This window comes from Mirounga angustirostris, unplaced genomic scaffold (genome assembly GCF_029215605.1).
Source record: "Mirounga angustirostris isolate CCGP_5_RB_7025 unplaced genomic scaffold, mMirAng1.0.hap1 SCAF_4, whole genome shotgun sequence".
In the NCBI taxonomy this organism is placed as follows: Eukaryota; Metazoa; Chordata; class Mammalia; order Carnivora; family Phocidae; genus Mirounga; species Mirounga angustirostris.
Window position 1 is genome coordinate 10,541,859 of NW_026991712.1, and position 14,849 is coordinate 10,556,707.

Genomic DNA, 14,849 nt, shown 5'->3' on the forward strand with positions numbered 1-14,849 from the left:
ACTCAGAATACAATAATTATTCTCTTGCTCTGATTATTTCTTGCTTTTGTACCTATAAATCACCTGGGGTTTGGCTGATCTAAGCTAGGCTTACCTAGGTATTGTTTCAAGTTCCAGGTTGGGTCTCCACCTATTCCATGTGACTCTAATGCTCCTTGGATTTGCAAACTATAGAAAAGAGGCAAAGCCCAAATACATTTTAATACTTTGCTTTTATCACGCTCACTAATATCCTATTGGCCAAAGCAGGACACTTGGCCAAGTCCAATAGAGTGAAGATGTCTACTCCTCCCAAGTAATGGGGAAGGTGTGATTATTTGCTGAAAAATATATAATCTACAACTGTTGCCCTCTTGTTTCTATGGGAAAAATGTCTTATACATAGATTTGCACATAAATAGTTTGTTGGGAGTGCTCTTAGTGTTGTGGGTGTGTTTGGAGTATTCTCAGTTCTTATGACAGAGGTGGGATGCAGGATTGGACAGAAAGATGCGATGAAGTTCCAGAATGTCCTCAGTACATAGATGAGGAGCTCTAAGGCTGGGATTCCCCCAGTTGAAACATGGAGGCTCGGCTTTTGACCCACTGAGTCGACCAACCATTTGGATTAGAGTCATCCCAGGCCAGGTGATGTACACCTGGGTGAGGCAGTTTCCTTATGCTGAGGGAAATTCCCAGGGAGGGACACAGATGTGAGTTATAAGCAGAGAAAATTGCAAGAACTTGCAGGAATTCATGTCTCAGTCCTGATTGGGAACTCTGGGCAGCGCAAAACAGCACCAACTCCCCACTCCTTACACCACTCACATCCGTTTGCTTCTAATAAGTTCACTCATCTGGGAAGAGGTCTTTGAAAATTTTGGCTTATCTGTCTTCCTGGGGAAACTTAGAGAAGAAACTTAATAGGATGAACCATAGCTCCCACTGCCACAGCAGGTCTAGGAGGAGCAACGGCCATTTTGTGTTTGTTTCCTCCACTACCCATTCTGGGTTCTGTACGAGTACCTGCTAGTAGCTCAGCTGGTATTGCTGCTGGTCTAAGTAGCTTACCTGCTGTAGTGACCCAGAGCCTCATCCTTATAGGTCATGCTATCCTTCTCAAGCCATGGCTTCTGCATTTCCTCATTTATAGTCAAAGCTGGGCAGGGGATAGGCCTAGGAATCAGTTTGGTGACAAATGTATTTCTCCCCACCCCCTTGTCTAGCAATACCAGGGCCCTATCCTGGTGTTCAGCACCAGTTACTTCAGCCAGGATGGTGACTCTTTACTCAATGGTCTCTTGGCAAAGTTGCTTATAGTTTCTGAGCAGCAGCTGCTGCTAAACATCTGATGGGACTCTTACTGTGCCCCTGGTGGATGTATTCATGCAAGAGGAATGAGGTCCCTGTTCTTACGCAGTCTAGAGTTGCTGGGATTCCAAACGCGAATTCCCAAAGTGCTGACATTGGCCAAAGCACTGGGCAACTCTTATTTTACCCCTTGATTTATGAATATGTGTATTTATACCTGTGGGGGACAAAGTACTATGTAGTGGTTATTGATTTAGAGTTTGCTTCCTGGAGAATGGCCCCCCTCCTCACAGGGTGGTGTTATCTCCAGAATAGTGGGTGTGTCAGTGATACTCTCACTCTCACAGCCCAGCAGCTCTTAGGTGGGGCATAGTCTGTGAGAAGGCCAGGGTGGGGTGTACCAACTTTCTATCTTTTTTGTCCTAAAGGGGGTTCTTTTGTTCTTTGGGCCCACATGACATTATGCAGTCTCCCACACCAGTGGATCAAATACTGTGTAAGTCCTTGGAAAATGCTACTGACTGAGACCCTTAAGGGAGAAAAGGAAAACCGATACTCAGAATATGTGTAAGGCAAAGTCAAGATTACTCACTTCCTGATCCAGGCAAAAAGGGGTCCAATATAACAAACTTGCTACCAAGTAGTCAACTGGTCACCTTGAGAGATGGTGCTGTGAGGTGTCCCAGCATTGGTATCTTACTAGCAGGTTGGACATTGGGCAGCAGTAGAAGCTAAATGAGCCATGGTAAAAGGCAGCTCTGGTGTTGGGCCTTGGTATGGCCTCCATTCCTGCCATCATGCCCATTGTGCTGGTTGATGTCAACTAACCAAGTGATCTCGCTACTTATTTATTTAGTACTTCTCACATGGTGGATACTCTCTGATATGCATCAACAGGTAAGATGAAGATTTTTGCCAGTTTGTGCCCACTCACATAGGTTCATCCACATGTTGCTTCCTCAGGCCTCCTTATCCCTAATCATTCAATCTTTCTGCATCCAGAAACTTGATGAACAGCCAAGCAGTTCACTACTGCTCATGAGTGTGTGTGTGTGTTTGAATATACTTTTGCCTACTTCTCTTTCTACTTAAGTAGCATTGCTTTCACTGAACTTTTCAGATGCCTGAGATATTGTGTATTCCTTCCCATTGCTATCCTATCCCAAACAACATTTGTAAAAGTTTTAAAAGTTCCACTGCCACAGCATGCTGGGGAATATCCACACTCCATCCATCACCACTTACTGGGTCCTCATTGTCAGCCAGCTGATGAGTGATCTAGATCCCAATTCCCATTTTAGATTCTACTTTCTTAGACCCCTCCTGACTCCAACTCTCTTGGTTGTATTTCTATAAGACAGATATTTCCTTAGAGGACAGTTCTCTCTGGAACACCACCTGTGGGAATGAAGGAAGAAGGACGAATTGTGAGTTCAACAGAGACCTCACTTGGATCACCTTTCAGAGCTGTCCTCAACTGAATCAATGTGAGCTGTCTCAATGGGTGGTGTATGTCTACTTGGTGAGGCAGCTTCCTTCAACTTTAGCTATCAGCAGGCAACAGTCCCAATAGCAGGGGAAATGAGTACTTCGGTCCTGCATAAGGAGATCTGGGTAGGGTAGAATGACATCTACTAAAATCACAAATATTCACACCTCTCTTACCTACAAAATACACTGACTCAACCCAAAGATATCTCAAAAGTCTATCCAATCAAGACATCAGTATTCAGGTCCAGAATTGTATATCTACATTCAGTCAAACTTTAGCTTCTCTTTATACAGTGACTAATGACCAAAATGGCAAGTTATTTGCCCTGCTCACACCCAACATCCAGCACTGGAACATGTCCAGGATAATCATAGTAAACACTTTTGAATGGGGGAAAATAAGAGGTATGTGGTAGTATATGGCTTTTAGCAATCCTGACATCTCATTGGGAAAATATTAGCTTGTCAAAACTATTCTTCGATTAGGTCCTCATTCTGCTTTCTCAGAGTGGCTCCACAGCACATGGTTCTACACTGCTCATGGTTCACTTTGTGGGAAATTTTCCTCCTTGGCCACTTCTGAAGAAGCTATTGAAGGATATACCCTTTGGTTTCTGAGCAGATTTCTCAGCCTGTTCCTCCCTCTGGAAACTGGAGGAGAAGAGGTATTTTTATATCTTTAAGAGTCTCTGTCTTTTTTAGTCCAGTGTGTATGCGTGTGCATGCACGTGTGCCTCTGTGTGTGTGTTTTCAATATAACTTTCTCAAAACCACCCTGGATTTTCTATATGTTCCATTCCAGGGAATTCCATGTGCTAAAACCTTCTTCCACAACTCTCCCAAAACTCTAACCTTTATTTTCTCCTCATACTCCTTCTCCGCCTTTCTCTCCCTCTCCTCTCTCTCTCTCTCTCTCTCTCTCTCCAGCTAAAAAGATCTACAGACAACCACATTAATTCCTTGAGAGGACTTAACAAAAAACATGCATCCACACCTTGATTTGATATTTGCACACTATGACACAGGATCCTTTGTTCTAAGGCTGTATTCGGCAAAAAAAAATTTTAATTTGTAACCATACAACTCCCACTATTTTCCCTTTAAATTATGTTAGCAATCTAGCTTATACTTTGCAGAAATTATCTTTCTTTTTTTATTACATTATGTTAATCACCATACATGACATCATTAGTTTTTGATGTAGTGTGCCATGATTCATTGTTTGCGTATAACACCCAGTGTGCCATTCAGTACATGCCCTCTTTAATACCCATCACCTGGCTAACCCATCCCCGGACCCCCTCCCCTCTAGAACCCTCAGTTTATTTCTCAGTCCATAGTCTCCCCCCTTCATTTTTCCCTTCCTGCTATCTTCTTCCTTTTTTTAAAAAACATATAATGTATTATTTATTTCAGAGGTACAGGTCTATGATTCAATAGTCTTACACAATTCACAGGACTCACCATAGCACATACACACCCCAATGTCTTTCACCCAGCCACCCCATCCCTCCCACCCCCCACCACTCCAGCAACCCTCCATTTGTTTCCTGAGATTAAGAATTCCTCATATCAGTGAGATCAATGATACATGGCTTTCTCTGATTGACTTATTTCACTCAGCATAATACCCTCCAGTTCCATCCACATCATTGCAAATGGCAAGATTTCATTCATTTGATGGCTACATAATATTCCATTGTATATATATATGCCACATCTTCTGTATCCATTCAACTGTCGATGGACATCTTGGCTCCTTCCATAGTTTGGCTACTGTGGACATTGCTGCTATAAACATCATGGTGCAAATACCCCTTCAGATCCCTACATTTGTATCTTTGGGGTAAATACCCAGTAGTGCAATTGCTGGGTCATATGGTAGCTCTATTTTCAACTTTTTGAGGAACCTCCATACTGTTTTCCAGAGTGACTGCACCAGCTTGCATTCCCACCAACAGTGTAGGAGGGTTCCCCTTTCTCCACATCCCTGCTAACATCTGTCGTTTCCTGACTTGTTAATTTTAGCCATTCTGACTGGTGTGAGGTGGTATCTCATTGAGGTTTTGATTTGGATTTCCGTGATGCCAAGCAATGTTGAGCACTTTTTCATGTGTCTGTTGGCCATTTGGATGTCTTCTTTGCAGAAAAGTCTGTTCATGTCTTCTGCCCATTTCTTGACTGGATCATTTGTTCTTTGGGTGTTGAGTTTGATAAGTTCTTTATAGATTTTGGATACTAGCCCTTTATCTGATATGTCATTTGCAAATATCTTCTTACATTCTGTCAGTTGTCTCTTGTTTTTTTTTTACTGTTTATTTCGCTGTGCAAAAGCTTTTTATCTTGTTGAAGTCCCAATAGTTCATTTTTGCCCTTGCTTCCCTTGCCTTTGGTGATGTTTCTAGGAAGAAGTTGCTGTGGCTGAGGTCGAAGAGGTTGCTGCCTGTGTTCTCCTATAGGATTTTGATGGACTCCTGCCTCACATTTAGGTCTTTCAACCATTTTGAGTCTATTTTTGTGTGTGGTGTAAGGAAATGGTCCAATTTCATTCTTTGCATGTGGCTGTCCAATTTTCCCAACACCATTTGTGGAAGAGCCTGTCTTTTTTCCAGTAGACATTCTTTCCTGCTTTGTCGAAGATTAGTTGACCATAGAGTTGAGGGTCCATTTCTGGGCTCTTTATTCTGTTCCATTGATCGTTCTGTCCGTTTTGTGCCAGTACCATACTATCTTGATGATCACAGCTTTGTAGTAGAGCTGGAAGTCCGGAATTGTGATGCCACTGGCCTTGCTTTTCTTTTTGAACATTCCTCTGGTTATTTGGGGTCTTTCTGGTTCCATACAAATTTTAGGATTATTTGTTCCATTTCTTTGAAAAAAATGGATGGTATTTTGATAAGGATTGCATTAAATGTGTAGATCGCTCTGGGTAGCTTGACATCTTCACAATATTTGTTCTTCCAACCCATGAGCATGGAATGTTTTTCCATTTCTTTGTGTCTTCCTCAATTTCTTTCATGAGTATTTTATAGTTTTCTGAGTACAGATCCTTTGCCTCTTTGGTTAGATTTATTCCTGGGTATCTTAGGTTTTGGGTGCAATTGGAAATGGGATCGACTCCTTAATTTCTCTTCCTTCTGTCTTGTTGTTGGTGTATAGGAATGCCACTGATTTCTGTGCATTGATTCTATATCCTGCCACTTTACTGAATTCCTGTATGACTTCTAGCAATGGTTGTGATCTCTCCTCTTTCATTCATGATTTTATTTTATTTATTTTATTTCAGTTTTCGGGTGGAGTCTTTTGGGTTTTCCACACAAAGTATCATATCATCTGCAAAGAGTGAGAGTTTGACTTCTTCTTTGCTGATTCAGATGCCTTTTATTTCTTTTTGTTGTCTGATTGCTGTGGCTAGGACTTCTAATATTATGTTGAATAGCAGTGGTGATAGTGGATATCCCTGTCATTTTCCTGGCCTTACAGGGAAAGCTCTCAGTTTTTCCCCATTGAGAATGATATTTGCTATGGGTTTTTCATAGATGGCTTTTATGATATTGAGGTATGTACCCTCTATCCTTATACTCTGAAGAATTTTGATCAAGAAAGGATGCTGTACTTTTTCAAATCCTTTTTTCTGCATCTATTGAGAGGATCCTATGGTTCTTGTTCTTTCTTTTATTAGTGTATTGTATCACATTGATTGATTAGCGGATGTCGAACCAACCTTGCAGCCCAGGGATAAATCCCACTTGGTCGTGGTGAATAATCCTTTTAATGTACTGTTGGATCCTATTGGCTAGTATTTTGGTGAGAATTTTTGCGTCCATGTTCATCAAGGATATTGGTCTGTAATTCTCCTTTTTGATGGGGTCTTTGTCTGGTTTGGGGATCAAGATAATGGTGGCCTCATAAAATGAGTTTGGAAGTTTTCCTTCCATTGCTATTTTTTGGAACAGTTTCAGGAGAATAGGTATTAACTCTTCTTTAAATGTTTGGTAGAATTCCCCTGGGAAGCCATCTGGCCCTAGGCTTTTGTTTGTTGGGAGATTTTTGATGACTGCTTCAATTTCCTTAGTGGTTATAGGTCTGTTCAGGTTTTCTATTTCTTCCTCGTTCAGTTTTGGTAGTTGATACATCTCTAGGAATGTATCCATTTCGTCCAGGTTATCTAATTTGCTGGCATAGAGTTGCTCATAATATGTTCTTATAATTGTTTGTATTTCTTTGGTGTTGGTTGTGATCTCTCCTCTTTCATTCATGATTTTATTTATTTGGGTCATTTCTCTTTTCTTTTTGATAAGTCTGGCCAGGGGTTTATCAATCTTATTAATTCTTTCAAAGAACCAGCTCCTAGTTTTGTTCATCTGTTCTACTGTTCTTTTGGTTTCTATTTCATTGATTTCTGCTCTGATCTTTATTATTTCTCTTCTCCCGCTGGGTTTAGGCTTTATTTGCTGTTCTTTCTCCAGCTCCTTTAGAGGTAGTGTTAGGTTGTGTACTTGAGACCTTTCTTGTTTCTTGAGAAAGGCTTGTATTGCTATATACTTTCCTCTTATGACTGCCTTTGCTGCATCCCAAAGATTTAGAACAGTTGTGTTTTCATTTTCATTGGTTTCCATGATCCTGGTTGACCCATTCATTCTGTAGTAGGATGCTCTTTAGCCTCCATGTATTTGAATTCTTTCCAACTTTCCTCTTGTGATTGAGTTCTAGTTTCAAAGCATTGTGGTCTGAAAATATGCAGGGAATGACCTCAGTCTTTTGGTACCGGTTGAGACCTGATTTGTGACCTAGGATGTGATCTATTCTGGAGAATGTTCCATGGGCACTAGAGAAGAATGTGTATTCTGTTGCTTTGGGATGGAATGTTCTGAATATATCTGTGAAGTCCATTGGGTCCAGTGTGTCATTTAAAGTCTTTATTTCCTTGTTGATCTTTTGCTTAGATGATCTGTCCATTTCAGTGAGGGGGGTGTTAAAGTCCCCCACTATTATTGTATTGTTGTCAATGTGTTCCTATGCTTTTGTTATTAATTGCCTTATATAATTGGCTGCTCCCATGTTAGGGGCATAAATATTTACAATTGTTAGATCTTCTTGTTGGATAGACCCTTTAAGTATGATATAGTGTCCTTCCTCATCTCTTATTACAGTCTTTGGTTTAAAATCTAACTTGTCTGATATAAAGATTGCCACCCCAGCTTTCTTTTGGTGTCCATTAGCATGGTAAATGGTTTTCCACCCCCTCACTTTCAATCTGGAGGTGTCTTTGGGTCTATAATGAGTTTCTTGCAGAGAGCATATCAATGGGTCTTGTTTTTTTATCCAATCTGATAGCCTGTGTCATTTGATTGAGGCATTTGGCCCATTTACATTCACGGTAACTATGGAAAGATACGAATTTAGTGCCATCACATTGCATGTAAGGTGACTTTTACTGTATATTGTCTTAGTTCTTTTCTGGTCTATGTTACTTTTAGGCTCTTTCTTTGCTTAGAGGACCCCTTTCAATATTTCTTGTAGGGCTGGTTTTGTGTTTGCAAATTCCTTTGGCTTTTGTTTGTCCTGGAAGAATTTTATCTCTCCTTCTATTTTCAATGACAGCTTAGCTGGATATAGTGTTCTTGGCTGCATATTTTTCTCATTTAGTGCTCTGAATATATCATATCAGTCCTTTCTGGCCTGCCAGGTCTCTGTGGATAGATCTGTTGCCAATCTAATGTCTCTACCATTGTAGGTTACAGATCTCTTGTCCTGAGCTGCTTTCAGGATTTTCTCTTTGTCTCTGAGACTCATAAGTTTTACTATTAGATGTTGAGGTGTTGACCTATTTTTATTGATTTTGAGGGGGGTTCTCTGTGCCTCCTGGATTTTGATGCCTGTTTCCTTCCCCAAATTAGGGAAGTTTTCTGCTATAATTTGCTCCAATATAACTTCTGCCCCTCTCTCTTTTTCTTCTTCTGGGATCCCAATTATTCTAATATTGTTTTGTCTTATGGTATCGCTTATCTCTCGAATTCTGCCCTCATGGTCCAGTAGTTGTTTATCTCTCTTTTTCTCAGCTTCTTTATTTTCCATCATTTGGTCTTCTATATCACCAATTCTTTCTTCTTCCTCATTTATCCTAGCATTAGAGCCTCCATTTTTTATTGCACCTCAGTAATAGCCTTTTTTATGTTGACTTGGTTCGATTTTAGTTCTTTTATTTCTCCAGAAAGGGTTTCTCTAATATCTTGCATGTTTTTTTCAAGCCCAGCTAGTATCTTTAAAATTATCATTCTGAACTCTATTTCTGACATCTTACTAATGTCTGTATTGATTAGGTCCCTGGCAGTCGGTACTGCCTCTTGTTCTTTTTTTTTTTTTTTTTTTTTTGAGGTGATTTTTTTCTGTCTTGTCATTTTGTCCAGAGGAGAATAGATGAATGAGAGAACAAAATGCTAACAGGGTAAAAATGACCCCAGAAAAATATATACTAAACAAATCAGAAGAGACCTGAAACCAGGGGAAAAGAAAGGGAAAGAAAGAAAAAGATAAGGAAAAAGATAAAGCAATCAAACAATGGCTGCAGCAACTTCTTTCAAGATACATCTCCAAAGGCTAGTGAAACAGAAGCAAAAATGAATTTTTGGGACTTCATCAAGATAAAAAGCTTCTGCACAGCAAAGGAAACAGTCAACAAAACAAAGAGGCAACCCACAGAATGGGAGAAGATATTTGCAAATGACATTACCGATAAAGGGCTGGTATCCAAGATCTATAAAGATCTTCTCAAACTCAACACCCAAAAAATAAATAATCAAATTAAAAAATGGGCAGAAGACATGAAAAGACACTTCTCTGAAAAAGACATACAAATGGCTAACAGACACTGAAAAAATGTTCATCATCATTAGCCATCAGGGAAATTCAAATCAAAACCACATTGAGATACCACCTTACATCAGTTAGAATGGAAAAATTGACAAGGCAAGAAACAACAAATGTTGGAGAGGTTGTGGAGAAAGGGGAACCTTCTTACACTGTTGGTGGGAATGCAAGTCGGTACAGGCACTTTGGAAAACAGTGAGGAAGTGCCTCAAAAAATTTAAAATAGAGCTACCCTATGACCCAGCAATTGCACTACTGGATATTTGCCCCAAAGACACAGATGTAGTGAAAAGAAGGGCCATATGCACCCCAATGTTCACGGCAGCAATGTCTGCAATAGCCAAACTGTGGAAAGAGCCAAGATGCCCTTCAACAGATGAATGCACAAAGAAGATGTGGTCCATATATACAATGGAACATTATTCAGCCATCAGAAAGGATGAATACCCAACTTTTACATCCACATGGATGGGACTGGAGGAGATTATGTTAAGTGAAATAAGTCAAGCAGAGAAAGTCAATTATCATATGGTTTCACTTATTTGTGGAACATAAGGAATAGCATGGAGGACATTAGGAGAAGGAAGGAAAAAATGAAGGGGGGGAATCGGAGGGGAGATGAGAGACTATGGACTCTGAGAAACAAACAGGGTCTTAAAGGGGAGGGGGGAGATGGGATTGGTTAGTCTGGTGATGAGTATTAAGGAGGGATGTACTGCATGGAGCAGCGGGTGTTATTTGAAAACAATGGATTGTGGATCACCACATCAAAAACTAATGATATATTGTAGGTGACTAACATAACACAATAAAATAAAAATATTTAAAAAATAAAATAAATAAAAAATAAAAAGTAAATAAAACAATCAAACAAGCAAACAGACGAAAATAACAGAATATGATCAAATATGATCAGGCTGGTGCATAGATCAGTGCCACACACTAGATTTTGGGAGTATTTTGGTCTGTTAGAAGAAAGTGCCTCCCAAATTTTTAAAGAAAGAAAAACTTATATATATACACAAAAATAGGGTAAATATGATGAAGGGATGGAATATGACTGTAAAGATGAAAATTATAAAAGATTTTATAAAAGGAATTGATAAGAAGTTGGTTGAAAAAAGAAAGAAGAGGATTTAAAAAAAGGGGGGAGAGAGAATGTAATCAGGCAGGAGACTAGAATGAAGCCATACACTAGAGATTTAGGATATATTTTGGTCTGTTAGAAGAAACTGTATCCCAAAGTTTTAAAGAGAGAACAATTTATATATATACCAAAAATAAGGTTAACTACTATGAAGGGATAGAATATGACTCTAAAAATGAAAAATAAAAAAGATTTTTAAAAAAGGGATTGATAAGATGTTGGTTGAAAAAGGGAAAAAGAAACATTCAAAAAAAGGAAAAGAAATTTAAAAATTAACTTTGAAAGACTAAAGAATCGGGGTGGGGGGGAAGCCATGAATTATATGTGCTGTATTCTCCTAGTGCTGGCGTTCTGCCGTTCTCATTGATCAGTAAATTTGGTCTTGGCTGGCTGTTCTTGCTGATCTTCTGGGAGAAGAGCCTGTTGCAGTGGTTCTCAAATGTCTTTGCTGGAGGCAAAATTGCCCCGCCCTTGCTGGGGGCCAGGCTAAGTAATCTGCTCGGGTTTGCTCTCGGGAGCTTTTTCTTTAATTTTCTTTTTGGATTTTATTTATTTATTTGAGAGAGAGAGACAGAGATAGAGAGAGCACAAGTGGGGAGGAGAGGGAGAAGCAGGCTCCCTGCAGAGCAAGGAGCCTGATGCAGGGCTCGATCCCAGGACCCCGGGATCATGACCTGAGCTGAAGGCAGACGCTTAACCAACTGAGTCACCCAGGCGCCCTCTTGGGAGCTTTTGTTCCCTGCAAGCTTTCCATACAGCTTTGGAGAATGAGAGTGAAATGGCAGCCTCCCAATCTCCGCCCCAGAGGAGCCAAGAACTCGGGACCCCACTCCTCAGTGTGCCCCCAGAGAAAAGCAGTCAGTCACTCCCGTCTACCCTGTCTCTGGCAGCACTCTGTGCTCACCTGGCCTGTGACCAAGCGTTTCTGTCTCTGGCACCTGACCCCGTGTGGAGTCTCCAAACCCAGCAGATCCCTGTGGTGCACTCCCATGCTGCTCCTCCCAGGGGAGGAAGGGGAGTCTCCCCGGATCTGCCGCTTGTTGGGTCCCTGCTGGAGGAGCAGTGGCCCAACTGTGCCGTAGATCACGGTTTATGGCAACCCCGAGCTGAAAGCCCACTTCTTGGCTCCATCTCTGCTGCCAGCTTATCCGCTCTGATACCTGGGGGCTCTGCCACACTCAGGCACCCCCTGGTCTCTCTGTGACCCAAGGGTCCTGAGACCACACTGTCCCAGCAAATGTTCTATCCCCCGCTTAGCCACTGGAGTGACGTCCCTCAGCAGAGCCAACTTCTAAAAGTTCCGATTTTGTGCTCTGCGGCTCTATCACTTGCCAGAAGCAGCTGATGGAGGCCCCCTCCCCTGCCATCTATCTTCCCAAATATCACCTAGGATTCACTTTTCTGCACTTCCTACCTCCAGAAGGTGGTTGCTTTTCTGTTCAGAGAGTTGCTGCTGTTCTTTTCTTCAATCCTCTGTTGAGTTCGTAGGTGTTCAGAATGGTTTGATCCCTATCCAGCTGAATTCCTGGGACCAGACAAAATTTAGGTCTCCTACTCCTCTGTCATCTTGCTCCTCCCCTACCAGAAATTATCTTTCTGATAACATCTGATAAAATGTAGCTAGCAAGTCAGTTCATGGAATCAACATTTTTGTCTGAAATTTATTTTCCTAGTGCTAATATAAATCAGGTACATTTTCCTGTTTTCCTGTTACCACAAGTAACAGTTTTACCTCTTGGTTTTCCCCACATCACATAAGTTGACATTTTCCCACCTCCTTTCCTGTTACTCAGTTCCAAAGTCAATTTCATATTTTTAGGTTTTTGTTATGGCAGTGCTATACATTTAGTTGCTGATTTTATTCTCAGTTCACAATACCCACAATAATGTTGCTTGATCAACCTACCCCCAAATTCAGTGACATTCAAAACAAGAATTTATTTCATATTCACATGTCTGTAGATCAGGTGGAGGTTGGTCAATCTGGCAGGGTAGCATGAGGGTTGACTTTAAATTACTGATTAGGTATAGATCAGCTTCATATGTTTCTCTTTCTCCTTGGAACTAATGATTACCTGAGCAATGTTTTTTTCATAGCAGGAGGCAGGATTGCAAGATAAGAGCCAGATCACTCGGGTGCATTTTCTCATCTTTGCTTATACCATCCCCACTGATATCCAAAGTAAGTTCTATTACCAAACCTACTATAACTGAGATAAGGAAATACATTTCTCCCTTGAAGGTGAGGGAATGATGTGAATATTTCCTGAACAATAATCTAATATGCCACAGCCGTCAGATAACACTAATAACTACTACATTCATTTATGTACTTGTTTGTTATTGAGTTCATATTAAGTGCCAGATACTGTGCTAAATGATGAGGCCACAGAAATAAAGAAATAATTATAATTTGCTTGTATGAAAGGTTAAGTAACTTATATCAATTAAAATCCAAGGAAAAAAAGTGTAGTGACAGATATGCACAGGGAACCACAGGAATAAAAGGGGACTTTTTACCGTGTCTCAGAGGAGTGTAGATGCAAGAAACTTTGCCAGAGCAGATGAATCACAATCCCTGAGCTAAATCTTGAGGAAACATTGGCGGATAAATGGTGAAGAAGACAAAGAAAAGCAATCCAGTGAAAGAAAATTGTAAGCAGAAAAATATAGAAGTGGGAAAGAACTGCAAAATCAAGAAAAATGATAGAAAGGAAATTCTTGAGATGCTAGCAGGAGTCAGGTCATGCTTATGTCCTAAACTAAGAAATAATTTTGATAGATTGGGGCATCTTTCCAGGATTTTAAGCACCCATGGTAATTACTTTTTCCCTAGAGGCTAGCACATGGAAATGACTTATAAATGCTCAATGGATTTCAGGTGATGCATTCACTCTGTCAGGGCACTGATTTACTATTTACTGTTCTTTCAAGCCATGTGGACCTTTACTATATTTACCACTTATATAATCTAAATTTTGTTTGGATAGTCAAGCACACTTCAACTAGTCTAGTTATGTCATCCTCTCCATGGTCTTCATCATCATCATCAATTGGCATTTCATTTTATCTTTACAACTCTCTGAAATAAGAACCATTATTGACCCCATTTTATAGGTGAGAAAATTGAGGCTTAGGAAGGTTATATTTCTCCAGGATATATAGGTAATGAGTAGAGGAGAAAATAGGATTCACAGCAGGTCTGTCTGACTTCAATGCTATTCATTAAGGGTGAAAGGAAAGACTCAAACTATGAGATCAAATGTTCAGGAAGCATCTCTAACATTGCCTAACATTGGGACCAATAGATCAACCTAATAAGGCCATCAGAGAAGTAGAAATGGTTTGGATAATGTAACAAGAGAGTCTTTGATTTCTCATCAGGTCTTTGAAGAAGACTTGGGAGAACAAAGAATGGAACATTTCAACTGGTCTTTGAAAAACAAGTAGACTCAATAAACAAAGTTGGAATGGAATAATCTTCCAGGAAGAGGGTACAGCTTAATCAAAGGCTTGGAGAAGGAAAAATAAAAAACATTCTTTTTTTAAGATTTATTTATTTGAGAGATAGAAATAGTGTGAGCAGGAGGAGGGGCAGAGGGAGAGGAGAGAGAGAATACTCAAGCAGACTCCCCACTGAGCTTGGAGCCTGATCCCAGGACTCTGAGATCATGACCTGAGCTGAAATGAGAGTTGGCTGCTCAACTGGCTGAGCCACCCAGGCACCCCAAAGAAAGAACATTTTTAAACATTTATTTATTTATTTTAGAGAGAAAGAACACAAGTGGGAGGGACAGAGGGAAAGGGATAGAGAAGCCCAAGTAGACTCCATACTGAGCACAGAGCCCGACCTGAGACTCAACGCAGGGCTCCATCTCATAACCCCAAGATCATGACCCTAGCTGAAACCAAGAACCAGAAGCCCGACAGACTGCTCCACCCAGGCACCCCAAAGCAAAGAACATTTTTAAAGAGATTTGAATAACTCTATTTGGATGTAAGGAATAAGATAGTGAGATGCCAGACCCCAGTCTTTTGAATGTTAGGTCCA